The following is a 24,981-nucleotide window of genomic DNA, read 5'->3' on the forward strand; positions in this document are numbered from 1 at the left end:
CATACTTCCATGTAGTCTTTCTGTCCCATGATGCAAGTGTCATTAATTGTTAAAAGAATGTGAGTATAACCAGTTTTAGGAGCTCTCTCTTGGTAACTGGCACACATTCTTTCCTTGTTTCCAAAAGACCAGAGTCAAACCTTTTTTAAGAGAAAATAAGCCAAGTGAGAAAAATTCAACACTATTAGTCATCATGAAATAGGCTTAGCTTAGCGTGAGGACTGGAAATAGGGGAACACAGCTAGCATGGCTCTGTCCAAAGGAGGCAGAATTTGCCTACCAACACTTCTAAAGCTCACTGATCAAACTTTCAAACGCTGCTGTCAAACTTAGCTCTGTGTAATTTACATTAGATCACTGACCATACCATTAAAAATTAAACTACTGGCTGTACACTCAATGTCTGCACGCTGATGTAATTTAAGCAATATGAAAATATACATTTATGCTTGGGCATTTTGTGGAAGAAGAAACATTATTTTTGTACTTTGAGTTCAGCACGGGTCCAATTTCGCAAAACCCCACCCCACACCCACAAAGCTGAGTACTAGAACCAATCTACTTGCAATTATCTCTAAATCTAATTTGGATTCACCCTGGCCTGTTAATATGAATCTGTCTGAAAAGGCAGCAAGCACCTCACTTGTTCTGTTGTCAAGTGTAATGCTAAATGGCAGACAGCTGGTGAGCAGAGCTGCCAAAAGCTCTCAGTTAAACGTAACTCTACCTTTCATATCATATTATAGTTTTAAAAGCTCTGCATTGAAACCTCTGGTTTTGATTGTGTATCTGAGGCTGTGAGGCAGTGTGAGGCATCATCAGTCAGATATCAAAACATCGTCAGACCTGACTACCAGCAGTTTGTCTTTATCATAACTGACCATCTACCTGTTATCAATAAATGTAATGCCACGTACAATGTCTTTACTGTATTTGAATATTGCTGAGAAATGTCAGCAATACCATTAATGTAATAACTGTTTGCTTAGTGGGTCAAGTCTTTACATAAACCATGCTCATTTATTTAGTAGAATTTCCTGTGAGTGGTTTGGAAAAACAAATATGTTCAGCCCTAACATGTATTAATTTGCAATACTCAACCACATTGTCTAGTAAAAAAGTCAGATGAGAGTCAAAAGCCAAAAAGTCCCTGAGTTACTGTATTCAACATTGCAATGCTGATCCACAGTCAGTTGCACACTTTAGTAAAAGGATGGAAGCAGGCAAAAAAGATGAAGTCAGATGAAGAATTCCAAACATTCTTGTCCAGATGCGATCTCTCCTGGCATATTGATGCACATCCTCCTTGTCCTTCGTGTAGTGAATAGCTCTTTGAGTTATGCATTTGGGCCAAATACTTTCCAAGTGTGTATCAGGAGCTGAAGTTCTCTTAAAATTTGTTTCAGTTTTTGTGTGCAGAAGGAAAAAATGTGAGTTCAATAAGTTCAAAATGTATTAAGTTCAAAGAAGGAGCTTAAAAGCTTGTCAGTACACAGAGGTGTTTTGCTGTTTTTTGTTTTGGAACATACCATACTTTCCCTAATGATCACATGTGCCAAATCTCATTCTTTTGACACGTGTTCTTGTTCTTTTCGGAGTATTTTTAATGCCACTATTTGCATAATCTTGCCATTGTGATGAAGGTGCCACAGACACCATTCAGCCAAATTAGTAGCCAATTATCTTGCCCTGACCTTGATGTCATTTACCATCTCTGCCTTAACATAAGCTGATGAAGGGTGGAAATTGACATCTACAGTACCTGTCATGTTTTAATTTGTCTAAAACATGTTATATTAATATAAATGTTATATTAATATAACATGTTTGAGTAATATAACCAACACCAGCACCTCTAAAGCTAATATGTTATCTTAGTCTGTAAATAGCATAGCAATGTTCTTGCCAGGGATGATGATAAGCATGGAAAAAATGTCTTTGTACTATCTCCCACATTAGATGAGATTGGTACGGTCTATTGTTATTGGTCTGGTCTTAACTGTAATGCCTCCTCCAGATGGCCCTCCTCAATTGAGCTATTCTTTTCCAGCACCCTGAAGTAAGCAATGTGGGTGTTCAGGCTCCTGACAGTTACGTATACTTGTGGTGTGTGGTGCTGTGCCCTTCACAGAATTAATCATAGGGGTGTAAGCATTATTAGAGTCAAATTAGAACCCTGCTGTGTTTGAAACTACACGGATAATTGGGGAATTTTTAATCATTGTTCACAAATACTCACCAGAGGTCAAGTTAACCACTGACTGAACTTTTTTATGCAATATGATATCCATACATAGACACATAGATGCTGTTACCATTGTCTTAATCTACATTTAAACGTCATTGTTCTATAATCATATATAATATAATTATATTTAACATTATGGTCCAAGGAGCAACAGCAAAAGTGTTAAGAAGGGCAGGAAAGACATCTGTTTATGTAATTTTGACTAAAGTATATCAAGGACTTATGTGGAAATCAATAGCTAACAAGACATTTTCCCAATACTTTTGCCATATCTGACATATGAGTGACAGATTTATGGTGTTTGGGAGAATGCACATCCAATGACTCCTCAACAACCCAGCCAGAGAGGGTTAAGTAAAAATTAAGTGCTAATATCCCCCCAGGGGTGAGCTGTCTTACTGCGCACAGCGTGACTGACAATATGACCAATAGATTCATTTCGGTTTTTCTATCATTCACAATATTGATGATGCGCTGGAATTAAATCACTGTGTGGTGCCTGCCTGATTACAATGCCCTTTCATTCTTACAGGGGTCAATGATAATAACTAGATTAGCTGATTGCCGTCTGGGTAAGCTTTTTGGTACCACACTGTATGAGTCAAACTGAGGAGCCTCTCTGATTATCTTTTTAATTTGTCCTTGTTTTTGATGCTTTCATGTTGTACACCACCTTGATTTTGGGGACCTGAAGTGTGCAATATTAAATAGCGTACTTACATGACTAATGTATAAAATATGAACCAGTGGATTAAGAAATAATTTAGATTAAACATCAACTCAATGTTATTTTTTTTCAGCATTATTCCAATATCTTCAAGTTTGAAGTTCATTTTTGTTTCATTATAGAAATCTTTATTTCAAAATACTGACTTTTATTTGTGTCACATTTAGTTTTGTGGTACAAACATCTATTTAAAAAAAATAAAAATGAGCTCCAATACAAGTAATGATGAAAATAAGAATAATAAAATAACATTTTATAATCACGAGTTGACCCGTTAATACCCTTAATTCATTTACTTCTTCATTTTTTTATTTAATATTGAACACTTTGGGACTCCATACCTGACCAGACAGTTTATTTGGCTGTGTTGCAAATGTATCCTCAGAGGAAGCTTTAAACTGATACCTACAATGGAGCATTCAGCAAAAGTTAATGAGTTTGCACTTCAGCAAACTGGCTCATCAAGCATTTTTTGAAGATATCATCTAATAGGTGTTGAAAATCTTTTTACATCAGAGTATGCAAAACCCTATCAATCCCAGGATATTCCATATCAGATAACATACATAGATATTACTCAACATAATGAATGTGAGCAGAGATCAAGTGCATATTATACAATTAATCATAATCGGGATCATTATCACAGAGGAAGCATGTGATGGTTGAATTTCAGAATAGTACACATCTCTTTGACATCCCCAAAGCAGCCAATACTTTCATCTTGTGAACTATCACCTTTCAGGTTGCTTCATTACATGCCTTGATCTTTTATGCAGTCGGGTAAAAACAGAAGCCTTGTGATGCTTTGATCTCCAGCATAAAAGCTCCCCAAGAACTGACAGTGTTTCAAGATGGAAACGGCGTTAGATAGACCACGTTAGACTAAAATATTGTTTGATATTCTGATGCATTATTGACCATGACACAAAAAGCAAAATATTGACCTCATCAAATATTGAAGGGTGTATGACAAAGTGTGTGGATCAACAAGGCTGTCCAAAATGTTGTCCCATTGTGTTTGAAGGCATTTCAGCCATGTCAAGGCCACTGGGAAAGTGAATTAACACTTGCAGGAGCACCACTATTTTAGAATACATCTTAACTGCATTCAGGCCAGCTGTGATAAAAAAAAATATATATATATATATATATATATATATATATAGGATTTTTTTTTAATTAAAAATATGTTCAAAGACATCAGTAGCTGTAGGAGGCTTCCTTTTTATGCGCAGTTTGCTGATATTTGCTCCCTCTTCATCTCAGTTGTTCAGACTTGTGTTTGAACAGTTAAACATCAGCTCAAACAGTCCTCCATTTGGGAATTACAAACTCCTAAGTGACTTCAAAAGCACTGCCTTCATTTGTACCAACAAAGAACAGAATGTGATGATTCATTCACTTTTCTTGTTTTTGCCTCTTTGGACACATTCTGGGTGATAAGCAGAACCCCCTCTCTATACGCCCATATGGCCATCCAAACATGCTGTCGAAAGGAACATTTGACAAAACACACATCGATTTAACAGCCAGATATTAAGTTCATATTTATAGAAAGTACTCAGCTAAATATTTTTCTAAGATTATTCCTATTCATTGCAACCTATAGCTTAACTGGCCTGCTCTTTCTTTCCACTTGTGACAGATTTGTACTCATATTAACTTGTACTATCTGTCGCCTGCTGACTTGACACAGGTCACACAGGTGTTGATAATCAAGTCTAGTATTAAACATGCAGTGCTTAATTAACATGTTGACTTTTATTGGCCGTCATCTGGGTTCCCACTGAGAATAAGAATAACTAGTAACAACATGGCCCTGGCAAATTTAAGAGTGGGTTCAAATCAATGCAGCTGTAGATTTTAGCTATACAGATAATGTACAGTGGTGTTGTATGAACGTAAGCCTGGGTCTGCTAAGGGCATCAGAGAATTTATGCAGCAGATTATTTCATTTCAATTTGCTCAGCAGATTCCTCAGTGCTGATGACATTATCTAATTAATTCTTTCTCCAAGGCAACAAATTAAGTCATCTATTGAACTTTGAACAACAAAAAAAAAAAACTTTTACACCCCACATGTGACCTCCTAGACAGTGAAACTAATGACCCACAGCCAGGAGCAGCAGTTTGTCATGACATAATCAGCTTAGCTGCACTTTAATTTAGCAAAATATTGAAAGCAATGTGAGAGTAACGCAAGATGAAGCACTTGTGCTGACTCCACCAAGTAATAAAGGGTTCATTAATTCTGACGTAATTGTGATTATACATCCCTTACCATAAGGTTAGCTATATCCCAAAATAGTGAAGGACAAAGCTTTCTGTACGGATGCTTTGCACAACATGGATCCCTGCATGTGCTCCTATTTTGTATTTTGTATGCGACTGTAGTGTACTACACCAGAGCATCATATGGTATTACATTAATTCTCTTCAATCAACAGTGGAGTGCTCCAGATTCAGAAGTACGCACAGTATCTCTTTAATTGTTTACCCTCTTTCTTCTCCATTCTGTTTGAATATGCATGCAGAGGAAGAGCACTTGTACTCCCAAGGATATATACTGTGAGAGAGTTTGGATCAAAACAGAACTGGCTTAAACTGGATGATGCTCAAAGAGGAGTTAACCTCGTTTTCTGCCTTGATCTGATTCGAAGTGTTTTGAAAGAAGGTGAAGATTTTAGAACTTTTACATACAGTAAATGGGCTTTAATGATGTGATCAAGTTCCACGTGCACAGTGTTTAGTTTTGGGAACTTATCAGATTTCTACCAGGCATTCAAAGTATATCATCAGTTTTTTTAATATTATGTAGACCTAAATAGCAAATGAGGGAGGAGATCATGAGAGGAAATAGTGATTGATCTTTACTTTCAGTGCCACAAAGGGAAATAAGTTTCTCCCTGTCTGCAAATTAAAAAAGAATGAACTCATGAGCCGCCTCTGTTGTAATGGAAATGTGGTATGACATCAACAGTGCATTAAGGAGAAGGATCTGTTTTAGCCAAGCACATGAAATGTTGGAGGATGTGAAGCTGAAGTCAAGTTGAGTTTGCTTTTAGCATGTCTTTCTCCAAATACGATATGACTGACATGAATTGCAGACGTAGCTCTTCAAACCCTTCCCTCTTCTATTTTCTTTCCAGTTTAAAAGCAGTGTTTTAATAGCATAGTTATATAATATGGTGACTCAAATGGAAAATCCACCCCAGAACATAATTTGCATATTCTTGTTCTTGTTTGAACTTGAACATGAACACGAATACAGATTTCCTCCTTCTGCTAGGAACAACAGACACAACTGAGGTGAATCTTGCAGGTGTCCCACTTGACAATGAAAGCAAAAGCACCACCCAAACTGACTTTTACAGATGCCTTTTATATGGAGGGTTAACACAGATTAGTGTGTTTAATCTATAGAGATTTGTTTATATTATATCATTTGATTGAGCAGTCTGTGATCACAATGAATTGTATTTTAGGGTGGATTTTCTTAATATTGCAGAATCCACTGAACTATACTCTGAGATGAGTCCATTTCATTTTTAAAAATAGTCCAACAGCAGGCTTAAGATCACATAATTATTGCCGCTCTGATCACTGCCACTTTGTATGGGGCATCTACCACCCAAGGTATAAGATGACATTTAGTTCAGTGAAAAGTTGATGAACCAATACAGACAATAGAAGAAAGAAAAGATGGAAGACAGTGAACTGAATCTGGAACTAATTTACAAAGAGATACACAATCACTGGTTTGCTCCACAGTCACAGTTGACTGAAACCATCTTTTCATGACTCATAAAAGAAAGTAAAAAAAAACACTGAATTAAACAGTTCTAATTTGTGTTGCATTTCAAAATGATTGGGTGACATTAATAGCTGCTACTCCCTCCCACAATAGCTACCGTAAAAATGCCATTGAGTGAGGTAGTCAGTCCCCCAGCTGTTCCAGCAGAGATGTGCTGTGTCCAACATTAGAGCTCTGTGGTTGAATCAGGCACCTCCTAAGTGCAAATGTGTGTAGCTGTGTGACCCTGTGATGCTGAGACGAGCTTTCACACTCTCAACCTTCTCTGATTGAATGCACTCTTTAAAAAAAGATGGTACACGGCTTTGATTTTTTGTAGATCAGGATACTTTATAAATATTTCATGATAAGGTGAGATTTACCACTGATTTCAGTCAAGATGTGTGACAAATTCCAACCCAGATGATTCCATTTTAGGCATTATAACCTTTGACCTATTGGCCTCCAAGATCAAAGTCAGACATTTACTCTTCTAACCGTCTGTCCCAGCCTCCTCCAAAGGATTCTACAGTGCTACAAAAACCTCTCCTTTTGTATTGGAGCCTTTGTATCGGAGAGAGAATTGTCATTATTGAAATAACCACAAGAGGTTGCTTGTCACAAAAGACATACATACAGGTTATTTTAAATGAACTACCAACCAAAGCTGTCATATTTCTGGAGAGGATAGTTTCTCTCTCTTCTTTTAGGAGAGTACATGCTGTGGTAGACTCTTGCTGCTAGTAACCCTGACAAGAATTTCCCAGTAAAGGCAATAAATAAATGATCAAGTATGTCATACAGTAGCATTGGTGTATATTCAAAGAATCCAACCAGTCACTGATTGGTTTGAGGAAAGACAGGCATTAAAGGCTTCATGTCCTTGCTCAGTAGAACCTTAATATTGCTTGCTCCAAATACTACCATTCTCTTTTTAATCCTGTCTGGCTTTTTGAAGATAACTGCACCTTAAAGGGACCGAGTGTATCTATCAATTCACATCAATTCACATCAAAGGTGGATGTCCAAGACATTTGAATACCTTGTCTGTCAATAACTGGTAGAAATTCTGAAATTTCTGATCATCATTATCTGCTGTGTCTTTGTTCTATGGGCAAATGTGCCTGGAATGCTTCAAAGGCATGTTAATCAAGCCCTGTGTGAAGATGCCAGGAGACCAATTACACTTGTGAGCTGCACTTCAGCTTTCTCATTTCCCTGAATCCTGCTGCTCAAACATGGTTATAGCCCAGATTTCTTTTCCACGCCAATGAAATAGTTGACCTTGACAAATGGCAGAATGCAGAGCAGAATTGGTAACATGGAAACAGCATGGGAGTACTTCAACTTCTCTACAGCACCTGTGGAAAGCAGCAGTATCCGCTGTGTATGAGCTACATTCGCATGAACAGAGGATAGGGCGGCTTTGTTGCACAAGACCTCTTTGAATGTGGCTGTAGATAGGACTATTTGTCATATTTTCAATGATTTCATCTTAACTTGATGGTACTCAGTAACTGTACTTCAAGGACCAGATACATGTATCTGCCTCTAGACTTTGAACAGTAAGCATTTCCCTTAAATTTTATAACTGCCCAAGGTCACTTTGATCATCAAACACCATAATTCTGCCATCCAAGATGTTGAGGCAAAAAACCAGTCTTCCTTTGGAGGTGGAGTTTGCAGAGAACAGATGCGGGTTGAACAATGAGCTATCCGTGCCTCCAGCTGTTTCTCATTTCGCTGTAGGGTTGACTGAAGAACAGAAGTATCTGTCACCAGTGGAAGCTGCGTCCCAGTTGGCCTTACGAAGCCACAGCCTTGTCCTAATCATCGTTCGTCCATCCATCTGCCACAAGACTTATGTGCCCCCGGATGTTGCGAAAAGCCCTGGCATGCCCCTCTCGCCCACCAACCAGCAAGGGCCTGTCTTTGCTCAGCTGGCACTGCGTTCCATTCACACCAGGACAAACTTGATTTGACCAGAGGGAGGCTCTTGTGATTGATGACTCCACCACGTATCTTCAGCCACAGCAATCTGGCCTCACTCTACTGCAGTGCAAATGTGTGTGTGAGTGGATATTCATGTGTGTGCAACCGCCTGACTGTGACAGTCAATAAAAAAATGTTGTTCTAAAAATATTTAGAACAAAGTGTTTGGTGTGTGCACGTGTATATGTGGAAGCATCCACACCATCTGACTCGCATGCGCAGCCATAGCAGCTCCAGTTGTTTGCTTGTTGTTTGTGGCACAACATTTCCCAAGCATGTGACAAGCTTCGAGCCCACTTCATCCAAGCTTTGTTAAAGAAAGCTCAAAATGCCGACGGGTTCCCCTCACACCCACAGGTTCCCTCAGCTGTGGCAGTAATCAGCGCTGAGAAGTGCCGTCCATGCCTCGGTGCCCAAGCCAGAAGCTTTCCACACTGCTCTTTCTTCTACTAGTTCCTTTTTTTCCCACTTAAATGTCATCTCCCATCGTGTTCATCTTCCACAGTGTTCCTTGGGCTAACAAACAATAAGGCACCAGGGCTCAGTCACTATTACAGTAAAGTGTGGATCAATTCCTCCTCTTTATGTTGAGGTTTAGGCTTACAAGCTGATTAAAAATAAATGCATTGTAGACAAAATAATGTAAACGCCTTAATAATTCCTAATAATTGAATGCACAGCAAGAAAGGTTCAGTCATGTGAGGATGAATGTCACTTAACACCTTTGTCAACCTGCAGAGTTGGAATAACCTGCGCAATGATTCAGTATTTGGCCTTTCAAAGCAACATTAATCCAAATAAACTGTGCCCAGAGAGTGGGTGAATCAGAAAAAGAAAACAAAAAGTGATATTATATAATATGTCAAAGGAGGGACTTTGGAAAATCATGACAACATATGCCCCAGACACAGATAACTCAAACAAGGAGGGACAGCAGTCAAAAGTTCCATCTTACTAACCCAAGGGGATCTGATGGAAAATTACTGTATAAACTGATGTTGACAAATACAAGTAATTGGCATGCAATCTATGACCCATATTTGTTGCAATTTTTTTCAAAAATCTTTTACCTTTTTGAAGGTAAACTCACCTTTCTTAACATGCTTGTGTTGCATTCTGTGCTCCTTATATTTCTCTAAGTAGAAGCAGGACACACACACACACAGAGAGAGAGAGGCCCACAAACACACACCAACCTTAATGACATAAATGGCATGTAATGGTGATGATACAGAGCTGGAGGGGAAAATAAATCACTGATGTAATGTTTCTGGTGAATGAGTGGCTCACAATGCAGATGAAGCCAATGCGAGGGGCTCCATCTACTGTTGGGTCATGTGAACTTCACGCTGTGTATCCTGACAGTGCTCCAGCTGACTCACTTCAGCTCCCCCTGCCCGGAAACGAAAAGGGACAGCTACACCCAGCAATGAGAAAGAGGCAGTATAATTTATTCCTGTGAATTATGGATATACCAAGCAAGTGAAGGCCAATATATGTTTTATACCAAGCTCCCCTCCATTTATTTAAGCTGGGGTTATGACTTGATAGCTGGCGGTTCTATTGATGATGGACTCCCTGATTTATCAGCTCGGTCAGGCAAGACCATCAATTAATGCGCGTTGTCAGGACAGACATGCCAAATGTACTGTCACCTGTTGTTTATGACTGACTGACTGACTGCACTCTCGCGAGTCAGCTTCCTGGAGAATAGGGCGGTCCTCCCCTCATTCTGCTCACCACTGTGATTACTCCCAGACACGAGGCAATAAAACAATGTGCATTATCCAGCTGCAATTTGTGCTGCCTCTAAACTAGCAGTATCTGCTTTCCAGCTTCATTAAAAACTTTGACTCCCTTTTATCCGATAATCAGAATTACAATAACTGTAAACTGTGAGGCAACCCTATACAATGCATTGTTTTATAACCTCATTTTATAACCTCATAGAAGACGGGAACATATAATTTCTCACTGAGATGTATATACTATCCACTCCCCTGGAAGCCATCGGCAGCAATTTCCTTCCTCTTTCATCATTCTAAATGCGCGTAAATGGTTTGGGTGGGGTGTGGGGGGGCGATTGAGCGGCAATAACCACAACTTTGTGTCAGGAGGGGGATTTGGAATCTTTGATGCTTTCCCTGGCATGAAATGTATTTACAAATACCTTCGTGGGAGCCAATGAAAGGTTTAATATTTAATTAGGCCTAAGGGCATCTCAGAATAACGGGCACATTTCTGATCAATGGTATGATGGAGGAGTCTTCCCTCACTCTCCGTCTGTGTGAGGAGAAAGCCTGGCTTCCTCCTTTAAATGTTACTACAGTTACTTACATGCAGGCTGCACTTTGGGGAGAACAGTTAATCATCAAGCATTTAACAATGTACCTCCCGGAATGCCGAGCAGTCAGTGGAGCCACTGGATCCATGTTTGTATACATCTGTGAATTTTAAGGCCTCTGACTTCAGATGATTACCATGAATGATGAATGGTGAACGATGATGAAAAATGTATTTAGGCTCTCTTTGTGCCAACGCTGATGAAACTTTCATGATCCCTGTGGGGAAACCGAGCATGTCATACTGCACTATGAGATTGGATTGTATAATCAAGAGTCTTAACTTGCTGTAGCCGAGGGGTGTTTTCGGGAAAAAGACCCCCTTTTGTTCTCCATTTTTGGAGTCTGTGATAACAAATACCACAGAGGTCAGACATGCAAGCCTGCTGTTGACTGCTAAAATCAGGAGTCTATACTTCGCACATCCCAACTTGGTGAGCATTGCTTTAATGTGGGCTTTGTTTATTTTCCACAAAAAATCTAAATCCAGCAGTCATCTTTTCAGCTTTTATCACTGCATTCCATGTCATTCTGTCAGCCAAAGAAATGGCAGAAAAGTTCAGTTTTGTTCCATTTATGTTGGTGAGAATAGAGTTTTCAACTAAAATAGGTTTTAGTAGTATTTAGAAGTGCCACTTCTTTGAGTTATACATAATGCACTAGACTGTATGTTGCACATCTTTTCATACAGGAAGTCTCACTGTCAGAGCTGCAGGGTATTTAGTTCATTTTTTCACAAGTATATAAAAAGAAACATTTTAATTAAAATCTTGTTTAGACCAGGTTTAACCATAATACTCAACAGAGTATTCTTTGTTTTGGCTATGATTACTGTACATCACTGCACCTCACTGTATCATTTAAATAAGGATGCAGCGTTGGATTGGAGCTTTAGTGTTATGATGATGGCTTTGCAAATGACCCCGGGCTTTGCAAATGTTTTCACAAAGTCTCCACATTATTTTCTGAGAGAACATTTTGAGACACGCAGGCTAATTTGGCAGTGACGTGGTATCAAAGCACAGCAGCTAGCATCACAGGAGCATTATTGGCTAAACCTCACTGTTGTGTAAATTAGCACACCTGCTCTGCAGCACTAAAGCCTTCAATGTAGCGCTATCAAAATACACAAAGCTTAACAACAGCTGTCAAAGCTTCGTGACAGCTGTCAGTGAGTCAACACACTTTTAGTCTGCTTCCTCTCCTGCAAGATTTTTTTTTTTTTTCAGTGAAACTTTCCGAGCTCTGGAAAAAGCAGCGTGTCACATTTTTATTCCCTATGACAGGATGAAACCTCTTCTGCTTTAGTTTTAATCGGAGAGATTCAGGCTGTACTCTTGAGCCACATAGCAGTGAAGGGAAACGTGTGCTCTGCTTCGGAGTCTTGTTTCACTGCCACTGAACTCACGTCAGAGAGTGTCGATACCTCAGAGACAAGGCACAAAACATATAAATGCCCAATTATAGTTGCTTCAAAGAGAGCGGCATTTAAAAATTAATAATGGGGGGGCATTACATAATTCACAATGGTTGGTTATGTAAGCGGCCCAAATAGGAAGAAGAGACAAGGTATTGTCTCTTGTTCAAATGGCAGTGGGTGTACCTGCATGTCTGTTTGTGTCACTGTGACCGTCTGCATGTATCACCACATGCTTGTTCGCTTCTGTGTGCATTTAACCCTACACACGTGGTTTTTTCAACATTTTTTCTTCTTCTCTGAAAGGAGCATGAGGAATGAGGATAAGGCATCGTTGAAGGCAGTGAACAGACTCTTTCAAAAACGAAAAGTTGCTTCAATGTCCAAGTGCGTTCAGTCTGCCGCCCTCCCAGAAGAGGTCGACCTGCTCTATTCTGTCTCCTTGTTGCTTCAATTCAGCATCAAGGTTGCTCTGTGTGATGTATGAATGGCTGAGGCACTGTGCAGTATTTCCCTAAAAACCATAATATATAAATAGAGAACCCAGAGGCTCAATAAATTATTGTCCTCTACACACCAGTTTTGTGTCTTACACGCAGGTTTGGATACGAACCTCTCCACTGAGTTGTGCCTTTATTCTTTCTCTTCAGGTCTGATGTTGTCAACATCAGTCAAGATGTTAGACACATGTTTCTCTTCAGTATCCCTATCAGAAAAGGGATAATTTATTCACATTTGTCTTTCCTACACAAGGGAAATAGAGTAATTGTTTGCTTTTCTGAAATAGCTATGGGACATGATAAAACTGCAGACTGCAGTTAATGTGAGTCTGCTATTGAGATTAACTGTCTCAGTGCAGTGTGGGGTCAGTTTGATTCTCTAGCAAATAATTGAAATAATTAACAGCAGGAACTCTTAAGGATTTCCCAAATTGCACTTGATGAATTTTGAACAATTTACAATAAGACGAGGACAGATCGAGGTTATTTGTTGTGAGTTCATGCACTTTCTTGCTGTTCAGACTTTGCCATATTGATGTCCTCATCTTCATTAACTGCAGTCACACCGGGGGAAGAGGCTCCAAGCAGCTTTTTTTACCCAAAGCAGTGAGTCTTGACAATAAGAAAAACAAGGGGGCCCTAAGGGTGCAGCATTTACTTTGTGGTAGCTGCAAATACTGACATAGCCTATTGCTGCGAAGATAAAAATGTTCTGAATCTGTAACTCTTCCCCAACGGATAAAAAATGAAATCTTCAATCTTTAATTAAGCTTATTGCCTTGTTAGTGCTATCTTGTGGGTTAAGAAGAGCTCTACAAAATTCATGTGCTATGTCTGTCCTTAATTAGCCAGAATCTCAGTTGTTACATGCTTTCATTTGCTGTCTAAGGGCTGAAATTTTTTCCTATTGCACTTTTTGATCATTAATGTAATTCATAGAGATTGTTTTATGCATCAGTCTGCATTTCTGGGTCTGTATTCCAGTCCTTTTGTTAGTTCCTTCTTGTTTCATTAATATTTGACTCAGTTTTCTCCTCTACGTCTGTGTGTGTCTCAGCATGTGCGCGCACACCTGCTTTAACTTCAGTCATTTTTAAAGAGCCTTTAATTCCCACAGAAACCTGTATTTAACTTATGAACGCTTCTGCTTTGACCAAGTAAAAAAAAAAAAAAAAAGAAAGGGAAAAAATACCAGACTTAACAGACAGCTCAGGTCTAGCCCAAAATCCATCCAGTGACAGTACATAAGCTCCTGTCTACCTAGAAAGGTAAGAAAGCAGCTTGATCTTTTACTAAGGATTACAGAATGGATGAAAGTTTAAAAAAAAAAAAAAAAAAACTAAAAAAAAAACTTAAAAAAAACTGATGAATCGTGCTCTACTTATTTGGGTAGTTTCTCTTTGGATTGCTTGAATGTTCTCTGTAGTGTGATACAACTGCTAATCAGGTGTTAATCTATGACTAAAAAAACAGAGCAGAAGAACAATGAACAAAGTTTAATAGTATGATGATGGTTTCTTGCCCTATAGCAACATTGGAGTGTTCCCAAATCCCAGTGCCAGTCCAAGTTATCATAACAGATATGGAACAATGGCCAAAAAGCAGCAACTAAAAATTATGTTCATCAGTTAATGTGTTAATTATTTTTCCCATTAGTCAAACAGTTGTTTAGTCCTTACAATGTCAGAAAATAGAGCTTAAAGTGACCAGCCAGCAGTCTAAAATCCACAGATATTAAACGTGCAATGGTATTCATCACAAAAACTATCACCATCACATTTGAGAAGCTGGAACTTGCACTACTATTGCTACACAAGCAAGTATTGAATGCCCATAATGTTAGGGGACTTGCAAGAGACGGATTTAAAAAAAAAAAAAAAAAAAAAAAGAATGGTCAAAACTGATGCAGCAGAGGTCATGAAATCCTGACTTGTAGTCCCCAGTGTGGCTCAAGCTCCAAAAACACTGGATCCTGCATTTCCCATAAAGCAACTCAATAGCATCTGTCAGTGGGCCCGCTCTGCATCATAAATACCCACTAATGTCAAAACTCACAACTCCAGTTTGTAACACAGCCTTTCTGTTAAAGTTTCTAAGTCTCAAGCCTGAGCTGAGATAAACCTGAGGACATCACCAGGGTTTCCAGAGCCACAGATCAGATTACATAGCTGTATAGTATATATCATGATGAATAAATGAACTGAAAACAGTGGAATGGCCATTTAATAGACCACAATAAATAAATAAATTAATTAATTAATTAATTGGCCCACCCTTTCAGCACTACATTAAATATATATTGCCATAGATCGTTGCAAAAACAGTTGTTAAATTAACCTTATACATTTGTGTATTATTCCTGTAATATAATAAAAGCGAAGCCTCTCCCACAGTCCGTATGGTCCACTGATGAACGTCTGTTTTCCGAAACACATAAACCTGACAGAGAAATAAAAGTGGTAAACTGAGGCCCCTGTGGTGCAACATCTTTTTGTTCTGTAGTGCTGCCGTTTGAATTGATTTACTGATATAACTGTAGAAGAGCCTCCATTCGAATGAAAGCAGCACACCTGTCCTGAATCTCAAAGTGGTATGGTTTGTTGTGGTTACTTGTGTTTTGTTCATGCTGTGCCAGCATATCAAGCAATGAAGCATCTATTCATGTTACACCCTGTTAGTTATGCATGCGTTGCCACTACAGCTAAGCACTGTATGTTTTTGTCTTGGCTCCTTTGTAGTTGGTCTTTGTCTTGATATATTGGTTTTGTCCACACTGCTGGAGTTTAAGTGGGTTCGCCTTTCATTGTCCTTCATTCTGCCACAACCATACTGCATGTAATCCTGCCTGCAGAAATTAGATATTCTTTTTTGTTATCATGTTCCAAGGTTTCAAAGTGTGGTGTTTTTTTTCTGAAGCATAATCGGACCCTCCCTGATGCACACCTCAGCAAATCCCACATGGTTCCCTGAAACATCCTAGAAACCCCTTCTTCCTCCAGAGGCTGACTGTGATTCCAATTATGAAGAAATATGTACAGGAGATGGGCGACTGTCACAGGTCCCATGGAAATTTCATTTTAATTAATCTTGGGCAGAAATTGGCAGCTCAGGCATCACGACACTCATCACGGCTCCCTGAAGTAGATCCAATTTTCTGTCTCAATAGGCATTAAATTAGCAAGAACATTTCCACCTTCGTCACCCCGGCACGCATAACAAATGAAATACATTTGGCTACGTGACATAATGGAGTGCTAATAAATGACTCGCCACCCGAGTGAGGTACGGGGAGACGGTGGCAGGTGAATTGCGTTTGCCGCCACCTCATCACCTCTGGGAGTGTTAGGGGAGACGAAATGTGCAGGGAGGGCAGATTTGGGTACGTGCAAGTGAGGATGCAGACATTTTTGCTTTCTGTGTGAATTTTTGTCTGATGATTCAGAGATCATTTCCTGGATAGTTTTAAGAATACTGGAAAGTAAAACATTACTGAAAGCTTCCTGAGATCGGAATAAACTACCATGACTCATCACATGAGTATGGGAACATGTCAAGCTTGACTGGCCATTTTTTGCCCTCCACTAGCGCTGGCTCTATAATGATAAGCATTACAGACTCTGAAGTATATTAACCTTATGTCTTATTAGAAGGTAATCTTGGCTGACTGATCACCTACATTCTGAAATTTAACAAGTGTGTGTTCTCATGAAAAATGGCCCATGTCACACTGAAATCATTATCGCAACAAAGTTTTTGCATTTCTTTTGTGTTTGGAGGTTGGATTGTTATCAAAGTTTCCATCAAATCAAAGACATGTTGCAGCAACAGATCAATGCAAGTCTATATTTAGAAGTTCTACTGAATTAATTTCCTTTAGGAAAACTCTAGCACCTACTTGTGAGTGAAAGTTTATTCAGTGTGAGAATGTTGCCAGTGCATTTTGGATAAGTTTGTGAAAAGTTGGTATCAATCACAAAACTTTTATCACCCCACGTGACATGGAACAAAGGGAATATAACATCTTTATAGGGATGTACAGACCTCAACTATGACTATAATCAGTAGAGAAGGAGTCAGGAGCTCATTTCAATTTTATTATATTGTTCATGCATGCCTCAGCCTGACAAGAGATTTGCTTCCATCTCTGTAAGACTCTTGCCACATCAGTGCCTGACTCTCATCCGCCCACAGACTGAGGTGAATTGCTCCACACATACAGCACCTACTGCACATTATAAGAAATATCTCCCCTTTGCCAAAGAAGGAAAGTATGAAATGGTCTTTCAAAGAACATTGTCCATACATTGTGCACACCAGTATTGCCGTCTATCCAAAAGATTCACAGCAGGATCCAGATCTGGAAATTCACAAAGCCTCACCCAACACCCTTGATCTTCTATCTCTTTCTTCGCACTCCTTTTTTCATAGAGACTGTGGGCTTTAGGTAGCTGCCTTGGGAAGCAACATGTGAGGGGACACCTAATGAGGGTATCAAGCAGAATTTGGAGGAAAATGGAAAAAGGTGATGACAGGATTGGGTGTTTTATAAAAGGAAGTCATCTACCAGAATGATGACCTGTTAATGAAATTAGACACTGGGGTTGGGCAGTATGTAATAACACCTGATAACCTACATTTTCCATGATTGTTCCCTGTACTGGTTGGTCACTAAAAGTTGATCCACATCTTACAGCCAATCAAAATCAAGATTTTTTTTGTGATGATGATGTCAGGTGATATACATACTGTGAGATTATATAAGTTTGTCATGAAGTACCATTTACCAGATTGGCCATAAACAAAACAGTTTCCAGGAAATGTGTTGCCCCACAAAATACAGACTGGTGACAATGAAAGGAAAGCCAACATAAAGAGTTTTAGTAAGGTGTTGGGCCAGTTTGTTCCTCTCTTGTGCTGCCAATACATTTTAGTCACAAAGCTAACCATCCCAGTACATAAGTACAACAAAGTATGGCCAAGATTACAGCAATGCAATAACAATCTCTGCACCATTTTATTTATTTATTTTTTTACATCTTTAGGAGGAAAAATACTGTTTATTCATCACATTTGACTCAAGACTTCCCCAGCACAGTTTCATTGAAAAGTGTTGTGTTTTTCCAGTAACAACAAACAGGCTCCGTCTTAACCTCCATCCCTGTCATCATCCACTTCTAGGCAGCATTTTAATTGGCCGAGGCTGGTACAACCTTCCAACCCAGCTGTTTCCCTTCTACATCCCGGAGCAAGAGTAGTGTTCCTCACTAATTACCGCTGCTGTCTGCGATGATCTGTGACACAGCCAGCTTCTGCTGAATTACCCTCACTTCTCTCATTTACAGTACCTGTCAATATCCTCCCTCATTTTCATACATCAGTAAAAAAAAATCTGTGAAGTAAAGCACAGGATTGACCAAAAAATGACGCCCTTTCAAGAGGCTCCCGCAAGACTAATGACTGTTAAAAAGCAATCAAGTGGTAGCAGCAGTCTGGGCGGTAGATCTCTGTGTTTTATTGCTAACGCCTGGTCACAGCACCTCTGCTGTTTAAATTATTGCTATGTAAATCACCTGAAGTGCTTTGGTATTGGAAAGCAGCAGATTTAAGGTGCTGGTGCATGTGCTAAGTAGACAGTATCTCGATATTCACGGAGGCCTTCATTTGAGGGACTAACTCTTGCTATTCATCAGCGTGTCAGTCTACCTCGAGCTGGCACTACATTCTGAGAAGTTCACTGGCGGAACAAATGAAGTTCTCTCTGACTCACATATAAAATGCTTATTCTGTATTTCTGCTAAACTGATGTGAAGTATGGTTCTTCAAAGTTCTGAATTAGCTCATAGGAGAAGCACTTTTACCTCGCCCCTGCTTCTTCTTTCGTCCACATATTTATCTTTAACCAAAAACCTTTGCACACTTCCAGTGTTTCAGTATAAAAGTTTAGGCATTTGCAATGTGGATATGGGGATTGTAACGCTGTAACTGTAAAGATTTTGCTTCCATCATATTGCCTGTTAATTTGGGACTGCAACATTTTTGAGAACAATGAGTTCAGAAACTTATTGAAAAGTTTTCATCTAGAAGTGAAATTCTTCAGAATAAAGGTTGTTTACAGCTGTTGTTTAAGACTAAAAAAAGAGTAATTTTGTGTCTATAATATGCAGTTTGTACAGTGGATGGATGCCACCCAGAACTGCTGTAAACACAGGTTGGATGCTTGTCACAGTTCAGATCTTTACATGAGATGTCACTGTCCTCTGCTGGTTATTATACTGTATTACACCTACAGTGTGGTGAACTATAGGCAAAGTAAAGGCTTGCTTGTTAAAAACTAATTTAAATTTATAACAGTTTTACTCATTGTTCTAGTCCCTGACTGTTCAGAATTTTCTAAATTGTAGTCAAACAGGTTATTAGATATTCTGGTCACATTTACAGCTGCTGTTTCCCCGCTACAGAGCACAATTCATTTGTGTTGGAATTCAAGCTTGTGACTGTTAATATGCTTATCACAGAGGGAAACTCCATTGTGAGAATTGATTGTTTCATTGTTGAAAAGTCTCTGTTGTCTCTCCCAGCACATAGGCTTATATGTTTTTGGAACAAAAAATGGATTCCCTTATTCCCCAGCTTATTTTTTATTTCACCACCAGATACAGTGTGAACCTTAATATAGTTTTTTTTATAGTTTTACCCATTCAAGGATCCAAATTGATTTCTCCTTAGCATAAATATATCGGTCATGACCATTGTAAATGTATGTAAGAAATGTTGTCACTATGAGGTAAAAGACCCACAGTGCATTTATATCACACATCATTGGTCTTTGCATTAGTTTTGGTATTTCATTTGAGATACCAGGCTGGAAAAATAAAATACACATTCTTCATTGTTTTGTGCCCAGAGGAGAGTTTTTCAGTTGTAACTGCAGGTATATACAAATTATGATACAGATTAAGAAATGAAACAAGAAAACTAGAGATAAGAACCTACATCCCCACCCCTCACTCTCTCACACACTCTCTCACGGTCCTCCAGTCCTATACCCCAAGGGCTTTGGTCATGAGCCTGCTTCATTCTGTAGGTAGACAGTTCCACAGGATAGATCCTCCATTCACTACCCGTTCAATTACATGGTGAACTTTCTGTAAAATTTCCTGTAAAACTCACATCACTTTTTTTTCAGAATGATTCTTTTGTTTTTTATGCTCTGTTCATAATGGACTAATTACACTTAGATTATTTGGAACATAGTATAAAATGGCAGCCCAACCTTAATCAGAAACTAATAAGGAATCATTTTCTGCCTGCCTTATCTTCTCTGCTAGTGAGCTAGCATGCTAAAGTAAGATGGTGAACATGCTGAACATTATGCTAAACATCAGCATGTTAGAATTGACATTTTCAAGCATGCTAGCATTCTGATGTTACCATCAAAGCACAGTGGTGCCTGAACTACAGCCTAAGACAGCTTCTAGCATAGCTGTAGACTCTTCTATTTATACCACAGATGCCTCAAGCTATAACTGTGTGTCCACATGGGATTTATTCTTTCAGATTGTGAGAAATATTTTTCCGCTCATTTACAGAGCAGCAAATGAACATGAGGAAAAGCAGAGGCTGAGATGAAGTGACTGGCAAGAAGACAGCCTGTGATGTCAGAGAGAAAGAGAATGACAAGCAGGCTTTGTCTTGGAGGACAGAGAAGGGGAGAAAAGAGAGAGAGAGAGAGAGAGAGAGAGGCAGACAGTCATATGAACCGCTCATATAGCTCCCTCTTAATGACTCCCACTGTGCCATTTTTACCAAAGGCAAGGATTACCATTAAGCTCGAGTCACATCTTCTCACATGATCCTCTATCCTGCCCAAGGTTTATTCACACACATGCACAGACGTGAGCACCCACCAGAAGGGTGGCTGGTGGGACAGAGGAGGGATGAAAGTGGGGTCGGCTGAGTGATGGTCACGGGACTCATAGGGGTGATGTGTACACGTGTAGCACCCATGGCAGAACAACGCAGTAGATGATGAGCCAGAATTTTCTTATTTGTGTACACTGTTTGTGTGCATTTGTGTTTGTATATGTGCACCTTTTGAATGTTGATATTCATTTCAGCTATTAGATTAGCATGTGACATTTTGTGTTTACAGTTGTTGCTCTAATGAATTTAAAGATAATTAGACAAACTTAGCTTTTAAAGACTAAATTATCCGATATGGCAACAAAGAAAATTAGTTTGGATTACAGCTACCTACTTTACTGCCTCACCATTTTAAGTGTAATCATAATGGATCTCTATTAGCTCTATATCATATTCTCATACACTCATTTGACACATTTATGACCCAAAATGAGCTGTACAGAAGTTTGTCAGAGAGATGATAAACATTAAAAGCTCCTTACAGACTTAATCAAAAGACCATCAGTAAATAGCTTGGCTCCTCCTGTCCTGAAATGACCTTAGAAACACAGCAGTTCATTTTCAGGTCAATAGCACTTTGAATTATTAAATACCCACAAGTCCATTATAATGATAAATCATTGAAAATTCATTTAGGGCCAGTATAAGACTGGAAGGTCAAAATAACTATTACAGTATTCATCTTGACATTAAAAAAAATGTAGCAAACTCCAGACAAATGATGTTTAAATGGTCATAACCTTGACACGCAAATAGGCCTCCTACTAGTTCTCAAGGGGAACATGGGAACTGCACATACATAAGGAATGTGGCTGTATTTTCAGACGCACTTCATGAGAATGAGCTTAGTGCTTAGCTTTGTGTAATCCCCGCCGTCATGCCCCAATTATGAAACGATACATCCCTACTGGAATTATGATAATCAATGTGAAACACATGTGACTGGGATAAGAATATTTGCCTTTTAGTGCATGGAGTCACACTGAAGAAAGACAATGTTTCTCCTCTTAGAAAAGTGCTGCATTGTTATGATGTTTTTTTTAATATGCATGACGAGAACAATTAGACAATTTGTTGCTCAGTTTACATGCACAATACTGGCTGCATCAGTTTCATCACGTTCATGAGAAGTGACAATTTTGTTCCAGAACTAAATGTTTTTATTCCAGAGCAAACCTCAAACAAACATAAGTTAGTATTCTCTCTCTTTTTTTTTTTTTTTTTTTTTTTTTTTTTTTTTTTTTTTGCAGGGAGAAAACTTGGTGTTCTTAACTCAAAACTGCTCTGATGGTGCTCAAAACCAGTCAACATGCTCCCATCCCACTCAGATATAGTATGAGATCCCGCCTTTACAGTTCAAGCTGCCCTATCAGGTCAAAGTTTTAGGACAAAATTAGAAAGAATATATATAGTTCTCTTGCGCTTATTCATTCCAGCAAGGCCTTAACTCATTCCTCAATATGTCAACACATATACAGTGCATTCAAAATAAACAAATTACTTACACATCATTCAGGATTTACCTTAATTGGCTGTCATTTTACCCCCCAAACTATTATCCAATCAAATCTGAGAACCCACCTACTCTTGCTCCCCATAAAATGGCCACTGTTGAGGTGTGCCTTCTCTTAAGCACCACCATGAGATGGCTTCCATAAAGGACTCAAGCTGACAGGTTACTGCTTCACATGCATTTATCTTAAGAAATAAACTTCATTCTAACATTGACAATTCAATTCTGTCTTTGTTTCCTCCATTTAGTGTAGAGTTTTAACATAAATTGATAAATATAAATCTGAGGGAATGTCCAACACTCTTAACAAAAGGGTTTAGCAAATAGTGTTGATGGAGATAGTACCTCCTCACAGAATATTCAATACTTTTACCTCTTTGGGCCTTGAACAGTTATTTTAATCAAACCATCACAGAAGGAAACTCACTCTAAATTCATAGACATCTGAAACGTGACAAGAGGCCTTAAACAGTCACTTCATTTTTGAAAGTGGTCACATGCCACGTTGGAAAGCACGGGTGTAATCGTTAAGAATTCATTGTTAGAGATTATTCCTGTTTTTAAACCCGGCTGTCAAAGCACAATATTTACCTCTCCAGTAGAAGTGTAAAGTAGCATAAAATGGATGCTCTCATGTCAAGTACAATTACCTTTAAAATTGTACTGAAGTAGATGTACTAGTTATTTCCCCCTAATGTTTGTATTCAGCAGGACTTCCATCTAATAGGGCTATTTAACTGCTAATAGAACTGCCTTAGTGGCTGTTTTGTTGTTTTCAGGAACACTGCTTATCTGCTGCTTCATTCTTGCTGATATTCCTGGTCTTTGAAGTGAAAACAGTAATTTAAAGCTAAAAAACTGACACTGATTTGTTTTTCCTTTCCTGAAAGATCCCCGCATCACCTTCATTTGTTGAGTGAATTCATGAAATGTCTGCCAGCTTATTAGTGGGTGTTTATCCCCTTGAGGATAAGATATCTGATTTACATGTTGTAGTTTTTCTCAAATAATGTCTGAGAATTAATTTTTAAAAACTACTGTTCACACTATCCAGTGCCCTTTCTGTATCCCAGTGTAAAGTTTGCAGTGAATTGTAGGAAGAATGTAAGACTCTGGATGTTTTAGAAAGAACCTGCCTCACTGATCCTGCCCTAGATTGTAATTCCTTTGGGCTATCGCTGTAGGTTTTGTCAACAATAACAGCCAGTCATTTTCCTTATCACAAAACTGCCTCAGGGTTATAATAGCAGCAGACCAAAATAATCAAGATTTTGCCACTGGTATCATCAACTAATTTAAACTAATCAAAGGTTTTTCTGTTTTCAGCCTGACTCCTTCACCTGGCAGAACCGTGAAGCAAGTAAACAAACAGTGCAGACGCTGGAGGGTTGATCAGAGGGAGAATTCAAATGAATGTTCTACAGACAGCGCATAAAAAGGTATGCTTGAAATTAGCTTCTGGTGAGGTGTTATTTTTACTGATACTCTAAAGGAGCTCACCACAAAATTTTACATGTGGAGATCAGTTTACCAGTCAGGAACAGTACTACTAAGCATAGAAAAACCAAATGATGAATGATTTGGCCTCCGGGGAGGCTTATATCAAGTCTGAGTAAATAACCCTAATGACATCATCAGGGTTGTCTTAGCTTGAGCTTGGATTAAAAATTCATAACAGAAAGCCTGTGTTAGCGTTTGGATGAGTGGCATTTGAAAGATACAGGTACACAGGGTGTTAAGCTGCTTTCATGTCATATCTGAGTTTTCATAATTGCCCGTTTCCACCTGGTTCAGAGCGTTCACATTAACATCCGTGTAGTACTCTTATATCTCTCACTTGGACTCTGAAAGTACCTGAAAACCAAACAAACATAACTGCCTCGTGTCTGCTATAGTTCTCACCATTGTAAGCGGACTCAAATGACTTCAGTTCAATGTCATTTTGTAAAGACACAGCGGGAAGCCTCCAGGGACTGCACATTGTAAATCAAAAGGACAAAAGGCCAGTTCAAAACCCATCGTCCTACAAACTTTCTTTGCTGCAAGCCATAGTAAAGAAGACTACTTTTTGTGGAATAAATGCCAATCATGCCTCCACATCTCACATGATCATGCCAGGGCCTTCCTGAGAAGTCAAATGACCTGAAATATGATCACTTTAACAAACACATGAAACTTTGAAGTTCATTCCTGATAAGATTCTGGTCTATAGGGACAAAATGTGTGGTATTTGAAATACCACATTTTGGTTTGCTGGGTGCCTTTCTGTTAGATTTTCCGTAATAGACACAAGTGAGCATTTACAAGTGCAATAGTAGAGAATGTAAACAAGACCCATATTGTATTTCTGAGTGTGCTTGCCGCAGTTGATTGTTTTAATTCCACAAACTTGTATTTGTGTGCCAGGGGCTACATTTGTAAAAGGCTGCAGCTTCACAACAAATTAATTTTCATACAGTGCTCATAAAGCCGTGTTGAAACGTTACAGTCCATGGACAAGCATTAAAGTTTATGGGTAAGTGT

The 24,981-nt window shown here is 38.9% G+C and overlaps 1 long non-coding RNA gene across 1 annotated transcript in view; it reads left to right on the forward strand.

The window, feature by feature from the left end:
* LOC108892585 (uncharacterized) overlaps positions 1-24,230 on the forward strand; it is a 126,175-nt gene extending 101,945 nt beyond the window's left edge. The window contains exon 5 of the long non-coding RNA XR_001962488.2: positions 23,785-24,230. This is a non-coding gene — a long non-coding RNA (uncharacterized LOC108892585). The remainder of the gene's footprint in view (positions 1-23,784) is intronic.
* The last annotated feature ends 751 nt before the right edge of the window (positions 24,231-24,981 follow it).

The sequence above is a fragment of the Lates calcarifer genome, linkage group LG15 (genome assembly GCF_001640805.2).
Source record: "Lates calcarifer isolate ASB-BC8 linkage group LG15, TLL_Latcal_v3, whole genome shotgun sequence".
Lineage (NCBI taxonomy): Eukaryota > Metazoa > Chordata > Actinopteri > Centropomidae > Lates > Lates calcarifer.